We start from the raw sequence: 13,760 nt of genomic DNA on the forward strand, positions 1-13,760 counted from the left end.
TTCTGGCATTTCAGCCTCGTCGGCCCGGCTTGCTTGAATCCTGATGGAGCAGTGAGCAAGGGACTCATGTCTGAGTATACCCTGCCACACCTATAGTGGCCAAAAACGATTCAGAAAAGGGGGTGGTGATGAACAGAGTGTCTGAATTAAGCAGACCACTCTTACCCAGTCCAAAGATCAGGGCTTGATCCATCGCCGTTATTTAGCTCACTGCCCCATCCCAGCTCAGAACCTGGCTATATGCAAATTAGTCTGTCCCTGGCCCAGTGCATCATGGGAACAGGGCAGACCAAACTACCAAGCCAATTCTTCACCAGAAAGGAGACAAGCTACCGGGGACCGGTTTCTGGCATTTCAGCCTCGTCGGCCCGGCTTGCTTGAATCCTCATGGAGCAGTGAGCAAGGGACTCATGTCTGAGTATACCCTGCCACACCTATAGTGGCCAAAAACGATTCAGAAAAGGGGGTGGTGATGAACAGAGTGTCTGAATTAAGCAGACCACTCTTACCCAGTCCAAAGATCAGGGCTTGATCCATCACTGTTATTTAGCTCACTGCCCCATCCCAGCTCAGAACCTGGCTATATGCAAATTAGTCTGTCCCTGGCCCAGTGCATCATGGGAACAGGGCAGACCAAACTACCAAGCCAATTCTTCACCAGAAAGGAGACAAGCTACCGGGGACCGGTTTCTGGCATTTCAGCCTCGTCGGCCCGGCTTGCTTGAATCCTGATGGAGCAGTGAGCAAGGGACTCATGTCTGACTATACCCTGCCACACCTATCGTGGCCAAAAACGATTCAGAAAAGGGGGTGGTGATGAACAGAGTATCTGAATTAAGCAGACCACTCTTACCCAGTCCAAAGATCAGGGCTTGATCCATCACCGTTATTTAGCTCACTGCCCATCCCAGCTCAGAACCTGGCTATATGCAAATTAGTCTGTCCTTGGCCCAGTGTAGTATGGGAACAGGGCAGACCAAACTACCAAGCCAATTCTTCACCAGAAAGGAGACAAGCTACCGGGGACCGGTTTCTGGCATTTCAGCCTCGTCGGCCCGGCTTGCTTGAATCCTGATGGAGCAGTGAGCAAGGGACTCATGTCTGATCTTTGGACTGGGTAAGAGTGGTCTGCTTAATTCAGGCACTCTGTTCACCACCACCCCCTTTTCTGAATCATCTGGTCCCAACTAAGGCATCCACTTTTTTCAAGCTGGGACTGCGGGGGAGCCTGAAGACCCCGTGGTCCCTGCCAGCTCACCACATCCTGCGGGAGCCGGCATTGCTTTTAGACAGAGGGAGCTGCTAACATGCAGTTCCTTCTGTCCAAAAGCACTTCTGCTCCGCTTCTTGTAAGCAAGAGCATTTTCTGCTCTTGCTTACTAGAAGCTGAACAGAATATGCTATTTCTAGGTGGGGGTGGCGATCCCGCCATGCCACAGCAAACTACAATGTGCCAGGGGTGGGCACTCCAAGACATTGCACGAGCCAGCTCTGGAGGATGGCGGTCCCCAGGGCCATCTAGGGCTTCAGGAGTGGCGCCGCACTAAATCCCCGGGGAGGTGGTGATACCCAGGCTGCAGGAGGGTCAGAATATCCACCAGCATTTAATTAAATTAGATCCCAGGGATAATGGCAGCCCCAGGGCTGTGTGTGGTCCATGCACCCCCTGCAATAATTTACAATAAAGCACCCAGAGGTGGCGGTCCCTGGAGCTGGGGGGTTCTGAGAGGCCCTCCTGTTTGAAAAGAAGTAAGCGGGGAAGCAGGGGATTAAGAAACCCCACCATGTGGTGGTCCTGGGGCAGGAGTAATCCCTAGGAGAGGGGGCTTGTGCACCCCTCCTCTCTTATTAAAACAAAGGCCCCCAGAACCTGGCCCACCTGGGGGCTAATAATAAAAGAAACCATGCTTCATTTGAAAAAAAACTTTCTGCCAGATCTGCAGACCCTGACAAAAATTAATGTCATTTGAGATGTCATCAGTGATGTCACTGATCCTGTCATGAATGATGTAATATGTGACATCATCAGCAGTGCATTGCGGGGGCGTGAGTTATAGTTAGCTAAACTAACTATAACGGCCAAATGTCTCTGGTTTTGTATGAGTTAAATGTCCAACTAACTATAACATCCCTAAAACCTGTGGTTTTTTAAGTGAATTGCTAAGGTTTTTTAAATGCTAATTTCTAACTATAACGTCCCTGAAACGTGTGTTTTTTTCAGTGAATTTCTAAGGTTTTTTTAATGCTAATTTCTAACTATAACATCACTGAAACCTATAGTTTTTTCAATGAATATCTGAGGTTTTTTAAATGCTAATTTCTAAGTATAACATCCCTGAAACCTATGGTGCGTGACTAATTGAAGGAGTGCATGCATAATGGCTGAGTGATTGAATAACTACAATGGTAGTGTCTGGGTGATTGGAGTAGTGCATGGTAGTGCCTGGCTGATTTTGTAAGTGCTTGGTTACTGCCTGGTGATTGCATGAGTGCACAGGTAATGTATGGGTGATTGAAGAGTGCATGAGTAATGCTTGACTGATTACATTAGTTTATGGGTAATGCCTGGATGATTGCATGAGTGCATCTGTAGTACCTGGGTGATTGTAAGAGTGCAAGGATAGTGTATGGTAATTTTATAAGTGATTGGGTATTGGTGGAGGCAATGGATAAGTGCATAGGTCCTAGCTGGGTGATTGGAGGAGTGCATGGGTAGTGCACGGGTGATTGTAGCAGTGCATGAGTAGTGCCTGGGTTATTGCATGAGTGGATGAGTATTGTTTGGATGATTTTGTAAGTGCATAGGTTTCGCCTGAGTGATTGCATGAGTTTATGTGTAATGCCTGGATGATTGCATGAGTTTATGGGTAATGCCTGGATGATTGCATGAGTGCAAGGGTAGTACCTGGATGATTGCATGAGTAAATGGGTACTGCCTGCATGATTGGAGGAGTGCAAGGACATTGCATGGTGCTTTTATAAGTGCATGGGTAGTGACTGGATGATTGGAGGAGTGCATGGCTATTGGCTGGGTAATCGAAGGAGTGAGTAAGTAGTGTCTGGGTGATTAGAGGAGTGCATGGGTAGTGCATAGGTGATTGGAGCAGTGCATGGGTAGTGCCTGGGTTATTGCATGAGTGGATGAGTAGTGCCTGGGTGATTTTAGAAGTGAATCAGTAGTGCCTGGGTGATTTTGTAAGTGGATAGGTATTGTTTGGATGATTTTGTAAGTGTATAGGTAATGCCTGGGTGATTGCACGAGTGCATCGTTACTGCTTGCGTGGTTCTATCAGTAGAAGATTAATGTCTGGATGATTGACGGAGTGCATAGGTAATACTTGAGTGATTGCAAGACTGTATAAGTAATGTCTGGGTGTTTTCAGGAGTGTATGGGTACTGCCAAACTGATTAAAGGTATGGATTTGTAATGCCTGGGTGATTTTGTAAGTTCATAGGTTATGCTTCAGTGATTGAAGGAGTGCATGAGTACTGCTGAGGTGTTTTGAGGAGTGAGATGAGTGAGTTTAAAAAAATGAATAAATGCAATAAAAGTGACTGTAAACATGAATTCATATTATTATGCCTATTACCTTATTTCATCTTACCTTCTGTATTGAAGTATATATCAAACTCATTGAAACTATTTTACAGTTGTTTCATTGTAAAGAAAATTAAAAATATTTTCAAACTTTAGTTTTACTTTCTGTAAAAGGGAGGAAAAAATACTGTTATTACAAATAATATTATAGGTTTAAGAACACAACATAATTTTAGAATTACATAACATAAACACTTTCTCTTTTTTGCTGTGTACAGATTCTATTGAATTTCATGATACACGGTGATTTCAGTGTTGATCATCATATAACAGCCGGCAAAAAAATACAATCTATCAGATTGTAAAAAAAAAATCTCTTTTCAAAATATTTACAAGTTTAACTATTTGTTTACATTTTCAAAAATAAACACTCTCATTTACATTGCATATAATACAAAGATCAAATATATACTTCTTTCAAACACAATTTTCCAAATGCAATATCAAAGAACAGAAATGATAATTCAAACACTCATTGTTCACATCTTCCCAATAGGCCAAATGATGTTTCTGAATTCATGTGCATTGAAAATATCCTAAATAAACTCGTTAATTCATGTTTACATGTTCCCAATAGGCCAAATGATGTTTTCAAAACTTTGGCATAAAAAATATTAGATATGAATTTGGTAATTCGTAAGGCAACCAACATTTGAATTCCAAATGGGCATCATTACAATGTGTCCATCCTTTATTGCATCCTAAATACACAGTATTGTGAACAGATGTTGTACTAGGTCCATCATGGAAAATAATAGCCACTGCTTTAAAAGTTCTTCCTGAAATTGCCACTTGGCTTGCCACAAAAATTTTAATTTTAGTTTCAAATTTTCTTCCATCTGCTGTACAACGTTGTAGCATTAAAATGACATACTGTCCAAATCTTTCTATAAATAATGTTGACAACATTTCTGATTTGCAGTGAGTGCATTTCATATCTTGATTAGCTGATTTTACTAATTTTCTAAAAGACACTGTTTTGCAATCTGGTATTGTCAAATATATGAATCGTTCAGTGTCTATTTCAGAGGTAGAAGAAAATGAACAGTCTTCACATTTATGATGCCATCTGTAACTTAGTCTAAACAGATTTTCAATTTGTATTCCTTCATCTTCCAATACTGCAAGCATAAACATAAGAAATTCTTGAGCATCTTGTTGTACATTAAGTGTAAATTGTGAAGAACTAGAACATATATCCAAAAGATGCCGAATGCCGGAAGCAGTATGGATTTTAGTTTTATCAGTTTTCAACTTTTCGAAAATAACGTAACAAAGAATAGTATATAATGTCTTTTCCAAACCAGCAGTCTAAAATATAGATTTTTCAAAATAATCTAATTTTGACTGTAATTTCTCTGAAAGAAGAATAGTAACTCCTTTATGTTCCATTTTATCAATGGCTTCCATTTTCACTATTGGTTGTTTCTCCAGTTTCAAAATTTCTTGATTGAATGTAGAGCACTCTTGCAGGGTTGGCATTAGACAAACAATAGACTTCTTTTCTCCATTACATTATTTCAGGTGCAATATTTTCATTTGGAAACAAATTTGTTAGTAGTCGACTTTGTACAGCTTCTTTACCATCTTTTGTCAATACACCAATTCTAATATCTTGAAGAATGTTTCCATAATGTTCATCACTTGCTTGTCACATATTCTTAATAAGTTCTTTATATTCAAAAAGAGACCAAATATTCACATTTCCAATACTTCCCAAAGATTTCCTAGTGTCTTCATGGACTAGTGTTTTAAAAACTGGTTGCCCGTTCACAGAAGTAAGTTGTAATAGATCATTGAGTACATTGACATGTTTTCCTTCAAATAAAACATCATAATCTGTTTTTAAAATCTGTTGCATTCTTAAATGTACAAAGGTAAGCATTACGTTTGAGACCATGCTCACCTCATCAATTATCAGAAGTTTCAATTTCTTTAGTACTCTTGAAACTTCATAACTAGCTTCTCCAGATAGCTTGTGATATTTACTTATTTTCATGTTCAACTGGTAGCATTAGTAAACGATGTAATGTAATTCCTTTAATGTTGTGTGCTGCTAACCCAGTTGGAGCGGTTACAACACAAGATAAATGTGATTTAGTGGTTTTCTGTAGATAACTGGTAAAAACTTTAATTAAGAAACTTTTTCCTGTACTAACTTGACCACTGATATACATTTGAATAGGTTTAAATGATGTGCAGTTGCATTCTTTTTTCATGAAGTAAACCATGCTCTATCTGTTGTGTAGCTTGCTGATATATATTTTCTTCTGTTCAATATTTAGTTGTTCTTCCAAGTTGCCCAACTCCATAATATCCTGCTGTGCTTGTTGCATTGCCATTTCTACTTCACTCATGGCTATTGCTGCTTCATTTTCAAGAATGTATTGTCCTAGTTCATGTTGACTCAGTGGAGCAGAACTTTGACTATCTTGAGAACTGTCTCTAGCAATTTCAGCTGCAAAACTAGTTTCTTGTTCAATCTCTTCGTTCAGCATTTGTAATTAATGCAGAACAACTATGCATTCAATGCTTTCTTCACATGCATTAAAAGTATCTTCATAGCACTCAAAATCTCCAAGTAATTCCATTTCAGTACGCCAAGGCTTGTAGAGTTGCAAAAGTGCTAAATAGAAAAATTCCCTTTTATCTAGAGTATCACAACTGAGTTTCCTGTGATTAATAAGATTTCCTTTGGTATGTTTTACCAAACATCCATCATATCCAATTACTGCATATTTTTCTTCATTTATATGTTCTGTAATTTTTCTCTTAAAGTTGTAATATTGTAGTACTTCATAGAGAAATATGTTTTCCAGATGAGGACTTATTTTAAGATAGTACATATCCAACATGTTTGTTTGAACACTATCTGTACTTTCTGGTTCATTTAATGCTAAGTATTCAATACCTTGTACAGTATTCAATACTCGATTTCCTGTTGCAGCAAGACCTAGACTTACCCAAATGATTCCTCTTGACTTTGAATATAAACTTGCAGATGTCAACCGATCCAAACATTCGTATGATCCAATCTCTCGATGGGAAAGCATCTTCAAACTAAAGCTGTACAATTTGTTACTTCCCACATTTCTTTCAACTCTGTGTTTTCAGATTTTGTTATATATGATGTAACATAGCGAGCAACATCAATTGAATTATCTGCAACATACTGGATATCCATATTTGCATTCCACATCATCAAAATCACTGGATTGTAATCATTAATATAGTTTGAATCTTCGCTTCTTTTTATATTGTAAGTATTCTTTGGATATTTTCGAGTTATAGTATGCCTCACTGTAGACATGAAAATGTTGACTCTTCCTTTCAAAATTACTGGATGTGGGAATCCAAAGCAACATTTTGTATAAAATGTTTCCCTTGACTTGTATTTCCGTCGACAATATTTCCCACATCGATGACTTTGAAACCGTAAAACTTGTTGTCTTAAGGTATTTTCTCCTCCTGTTTTTGGAATAGCACAGGTAACATAGTCTTCAATGAAAGTCAAACAGTCTCATCAGAATCAGTTCCAAATTTAGATGCATCCTTGATCCATAATAGCATATGTATATGAGGAGCACCTCTGGTGTTGTACTCCTTTCTCCAAAAGAAATCAATATCTTCTCCAAGAGGTGGGTTATTTTTTATTGCAGATAAAAGACATCATAGCTTGAAACCTATGATTAAAATATCTGCACACATTTACCGGATCCAAGGAACACAGTTCTCCAGCTGTCTTCAATTCAATGTTTTTAATATTTGAATTTGCTTCTCATAGAATTTCAGGAAATCATCCCATGCATATTCAGCACAGCTTAGCGTAACAAACCATGTAGGGGTTCCTAGGTTCCTTTAAGTTCTCTGTGACGACAATACCACTACTCATTAGTACCATGTTGACACACCATCAAATGAATCAACTGAGATTCTAAATGATTGTCTCTTTGTTGTACTTTGTCCATGAATTCCTTTGCAGAAACATGTGTAAGATGAACTCCTGGTTTTAATATGTGGTTCACTGCATATGAAAGTCCAGACAAGTCACTTTCAAACAGAATATGAAATATATATGGAATACAATGTCGAAATATTGGACCTTCTGAGTATAATCTTGATATTCTGAAGCTGGAATCTTCATATCGTCCAACTTTTCCAGTGGGGAAGAGCTGTGGAAAACAACGGGGTTCTAAACTTCTTTCCTAAACACTCATAGGAGTTCCCTTTGCTTTCTTCATTTGGAATAATTCAATAGTATTTCCAATCACTTCTTTTAAATGTAAAAGATGTATACTATAATGTTCATAAATTTCTTCTCTCCTGGAGACAGCCACTTTTTTCGATTTGGCCTGTTGAATTCTCTCTATCATTTCATAAAGATATTTCTTCATTCGTCCACATGTATATTTTTAAAATAAGTATTGTTTTATATAAGCTATAATGAAGCTTTTTGAAGTTTGGTGACATCTACTAACTCTAGCCATATTTTCCGACTTGTTGTTGGTCGACCATTAATTAAACTAACTACAGGTTCACTTTCCTCTCTCTCTACAACAACAGTTTAAATATTTTTCTTAAAATCTAAAGGTAAATACACAACATTTCATTTTAAACCTCTTTGTAAATCGGTTGGAGGCAACTTACCTGTTTTAGGCTCCATACGAACAATAGCCTGAAACGGGTGCACAGATTGAATAAGAATAGATTCATATATATTTAAATCTACTGGTTCTGAAGGAATACCTACCACGGTTATTATGTACAGTTCTAGCTGGCATTTTATTCTCCTCTAGTTTGCTGTAACAATATTTACAAATACGTTGATCACTACCCAACTCAAAACGACATTCCACCAACAAATAAGCACCAAATTGCTCCTACTTATCATTGTTTTCCTTTTCACTTTTTAAATACACATCAACATTACTAGTTTGACTTCTATAGTGAGTACGTCGACAACAGACACATACATAGTTTGGTTTTTCACAACAAAATACCTTACACTTTGTAATTTCTTCTGCAAACTTCTGAGTACTACTATCTTCTACCTCTTCTTCAACGCATACACTTATGAAACTCGCACTTTCTCTACACTCCTCTTCAGGACCAAAGAAACAAAACTGTATATCATCACAAACTTTTTTTTACATCCAATACTGAACTAAGCAAAAGAGCAGTGTTTATTTCACTTAATCATAACGCAGGACTCTTTACATAGTACAATCTTCTTACTAACGTTCGCATTTCTGAGTGAGGTACTGCTAACATTCTCAAATGATGAAGAAATACAAGCCAGAGAATGATCCTGCAAGCCAGCATATTCTTTCACTTTACAAGGATCTAGTCCTTGCAACATCTTAATCTTCTGTTTAACACTTTCTTTTACCATACTCTGTAAGAAATTTCGTAAAAGATCAATAGATTCCTGTTGTATACTACAAATACTACTACTATCCCACCTATACACTGGAGCTTGTGAATGTCTCCCTTGAACTTCTTCCACTATTACTTCTTCTACATTTCAAGGAACCATCTTTTCTTTTTCAATTGGACAACCATTTTTAACCTCATAAGAACGACCATTTGTATCAACTGCGTGAACGAACGTATTTTGTTGAAAATAGCTTTCTTCATTGAAAAAGGTTCAGTACTAGAAGTATGATTCCATTCACCCACATTTGTTTGGCAAACGTTAGTTCTATTGACCAGTCTTTTTCTTTTACTTTTCTCCTTCACAAAATGCATTGTTTTATTCAATGTTGTCATTCTTTTAAAACTAATATAAACCATCTTCTTTTCAATTCAAAAGCGTTTTTGACTACACTTTCAATCTGTTGCTTTTTCTTGTAAAATGCAGATCTTCTTTTATATTTCTTGCAATCTTTCATTACATTTTGCAGTACTCTACTTTTAAACATTTGTTTCCTAATATCCTTATTTTGTTTCATCCTTCTTTCATCATAGATTATTTTCCCAAAACATGATTTCTATTAATATCTTCATTTTTCCTTCTGAATGGTTGTACTACTTTTCCTTTGTCTTTTCTCCATTTTCTAAATTCGTAATCTTCTTTAAAACTATTTTAACAAATTCTTTACTTCTCTTACCAGAAGCCTTTGTCTTCAATGTCACATTTTATACTTTGTCTGATTTTTCCTTTTCTGTTTTTTTTAAATAGTACTCTTTTCTGTTGATCTTTTCTTGCCATACTCAATATTTATTAATAGTAATGGTGAGTATCTGAAGAGAAAGAAACTTTGAATACTTTCATTAACTCATATAATATTAATAAAATGATTATATACCAATATTCTCATATATAATTAAAAATATATTTTAATTGCATTCCAAAAGTATGTCAGACACTGCAGACAAAGGTCCAGAAAGATGCAAGAGCGGTGCAGAAAGATAGAAGACAGTGTGAAAGATACATGAGGGGTGCAAACAGAAACAACAGAGGTGTACAAAGAAGCAAGAGGAATACAGAAAGAAGCAACAGAGGTATGAAAGAGGTAACAGGGTTGCAAAAAGAGAGAAGAAGCAAGACATGTACAGAAAAAACAAAAACAGTACAGAAAGAATGAACAGAGGTGTAAAAAGTGGAGTGGTGTGGCTCACTGGTTAGAGGCAGCAGACCCGTAAGCAGAGGACGGCCCGGGATCAGGGTTCAATTCCCGATGCGGCAGGGTCGTGGACCAGGGTCAAAACGGACTCGATAATTCTCGCCTCGGTGCCTACTCTAACCAGGGAACACACTCGGCAACTCTGGGCATTAAGCTTGCCTCATCTCTACAACGGCCCCCCACAGACGCTGGGGATGCCTAGTTTCACCTTGGAGATACCCAGAGAGGGACCATCTCACAGGGAAAACCAGGACGGGTTCCCCAGCGGTCTTCAGCGCCAGGATACTCCATGGAGTCGCAGTGTGCTTTACAAGTACACCCACATTTACAAAGAGGTAACAAGGATGCAGAAAGAGGAAACAGGGATGCAGAACGACCTAAAAGGAGTACAGAAAGAGTACAGAAAGAAGCAACACAAGCAGAAAGGCACAAAAGAAGTGCAGAAAGAAAGAACAGAGGTACAGAGTCCATGTGTTCTGTCTAAGTAATTGAAAAAGTGCATGGGTAATGCCAGGGTGATTGCATAAGTGCAGGGGTAATGTCTAGGAGATTGGCGGAGTGCATACATAAAGTATGGGTGATTGCATGAGTGCAGGAGCAATGTGTGTGAGGTTGTATGAGTGTAGTAGTAGTGCCTGGGTGATTGGAGGAGTGCAGAGATAGTGCATGGGTGATTTTATAAGCGCTTAGATACTGGTTGGGTGATTCAAAGAGTACAGACCTAGTGCCTGGGTGATTTGAAGAGTGCAATTGTAGTGCCTGGGTCATTACATAAGTACATATGTACTAGTTGGATGATTTAAGAAGTGCTTTGGTAATGCCTGTGTAATTGTATACTACAGCAATAATGCCAAGGTGATTCCATGACTACAGGGATAATGCCTGGGTAATTGCATGAGTGCAACTGTAGTGGCTGAGTAAATATATAAATGCATGAGTAGTGGATACTTTATTGAAAGACTGCATAGTTAATACCATGGTGATTGCATGAGTGCAGCAGTAATGCCTGAGTGATTACAGTAGTTCATATGCAGTGCCCACATCATTGGAAGACTGCATGGAAAGAAGTTGGGCATTTTCATAAGTGCACAAGTACTGGCTGAATGATAACATAAGTACAAGAGTAGTGCCTGCATGATTGAAAGAATTGAAAGATAGTTGCTGGATGAATGAAGCACTGTATACATAATGCGTGGATGATTGCATGAGTACAGGGGTAACATCTGGGGGATTAAAGAAGTACATAGGTAACACCTGGGTGATTGCATGACTACAGGAGTAATATCTGGGGATTTACATGACTACATAGGAAGTGACTGGGTGATTTTATAACTGCATGGGTACTCAAATACACTTCTCTCCATATTCTAAGAAGCATGCATACACATATCTCTACGTTTTCAAAACAACGTCAAATCTAAAAGAAATATGTATACAATATTTTATAACTCTATGAGTACTGCCTGGGTGATTACAGAAGTACTAAAGTACTACCTGAGTGATTCCAGGAGTGAAAAGGTAGTGCCTGGGTGATTTTATAAGTGCATGAGTACTTCTGGGCTGATTGCACCACTACCGAGTTAGAAAGCATGGACCAAAAATCCGCTCTGCTTGCGAAATTTGCACATTTTCGCCAATTTCACGAAGTTGCCTAAAATTCGCAAATTCGCTCGCAGGCGGATTTTTTTTTTTTTCATTGCCAGCTCACTCAAGGGACCCCTGTGCCCTTCGGCATGATGGCAGTAACACACACATGGTCACTGGAGACAACTCTTCTGGCCCTTTACGCAGCTGTAGTGTAGGAAAAGCACTATACATTTACCCAACGAGGTAGCACTTACTGATTAGCCAGTAGAAAGTACTCCAGTTGATTAGAGGTATCGCACAAAACGATGGCGTCTTCTTGGATAAATATGAAGGGCAGGGTTCATTAGGCACGATGCTCCTGTCACAAAAATTAAACCTCAACAGGAAGCACTTACAGATATAAATAAAGCAGGTGCCCGAGTTGATGCTCAAGTTCAGTAACGCATTCATCAGCCCAAAAACAATCGTGAGCTTTGTCGAGGCTGGGCAGGTGTGCGTTCTCGCCATAACTACCATTTCTGTGCGGGTCCAAACGGGGGGGCTTCTTTGCGAGTTCACATGCATCTTTTGTGTATAAAAGGACAGAGACCGATCAGAGCAGCAGATGAGGAGAAAGAAGCTCCTGGTCACAGGAACTGCACAAGGATTGCGCTCGTGAAAGTGAAGGATGCAAAGTGCATCTTTCACTTTCACGAGCGCCATCCCAGTGCAGTTCCTGTGTCCAGGAGATTCTTTCTCCTCATCTGCTGCTCTGATCGGTTTCTGACCTTTTTTACACACAGGAGGCATGTGAACTCGCATAGAAGCCCCGCCCACACAATAGCGGTGTGCACCGTTTTCCAGCCCTGACCCACTATGATGGACAGCTCACTCAAGTGACCCCCGGCACTGGGCAGGTGTGCTTTCTCTCCATATCTACAGTCGAGAATTAGCTGTGATGCTGGATAGAGGCCTCTGCATCCTTCACTTTCACGAGCGCAATCCCGGTGCAGTTCCTGTGTCCAGGAGCTTCTTTCTCCCCATCTGCTGCTCTGATCGGTCTCTGACCTTTTTTAAACACAAGAGGCATGTGAACTCACATAGAAGCCCTGCCCACACACTAGTGGTGTGCACCGTTTTCCCACCCTGACCCACTATAATGGACAGCTCACTCAAGGGACCCCTGCCCCCTTCGGCGCAATGGCATAGTAACACACACATGGTCACTGGAGACAACTCTTCTGGCACTTTACGCAGCTGTAGTATAGGAAAAGCACTATACATTTACCCAACGAGGTAGCACTTACTGGATTAGCCAGTAGAAAGTACTCCAGTAATATTTTTGCAAATCGCAAAAAAATCCGCGAGTTCGTGGGAAAATCCGCAAACTCGCTGATTTTTTTGTGATTTCGCGCGAATTCACGGATCACAGATCCGCAAAATTCGCCCATACTTACGAGTTAGTGCCTGAGTGAATAAAGGAGTGTTAACATACTGCCTGGGTGAATTCTTATCAACATAGGTACGGCCTGCATGATTGCATGACTGCGAGGATAGTACATAAGTAGTGCCTGGGTGATGGCATAACTGCAGGGGTAATATCTGAGGGATTACTGGAGTACATAGGAAGTGAATGGATCCAAGAGTACTGCCTCTGTGATAACAAAATGAGTAAGGTACTACAAGGGTGATTACAGGAGTGCAAAGGTAGTGCTTAGGTCATTTTATGAGTGCATGAGTACTGGCTGTGTGATTACATAAGTACGAGAGTAGTGCTTGCATGATTGAAAGAGTCAAAAGCTAGTGACTGGCTGAATGAAGCACTGTATAGTTAATGCATTGGTGATTGCATGAGTACAGAGGTAACGTCTAGGGGATTAAAGAAGCATGTAGGTAACGCCTGGGTGATTGCATGACTACAGGGCTAATATCTGGGGATTTACATGACTATATAGGAAGTGACTGGGTGA

The sequence above is a fragment of the Lissotriton helveticus genome, chromosome 2_1, assembly GCF_964261635.1.
Source record: "Lissotriton helveticus chromosome 2_1, aLisHel1.1, whole genome shotgun sequence".
Taxonomy (NCBI): domain Eukaryota; kingdom Metazoa; phylum Chordata; class Amphibia; order Caudata; family Salamandridae; genus Lissotriton; species Lissotriton helveticus.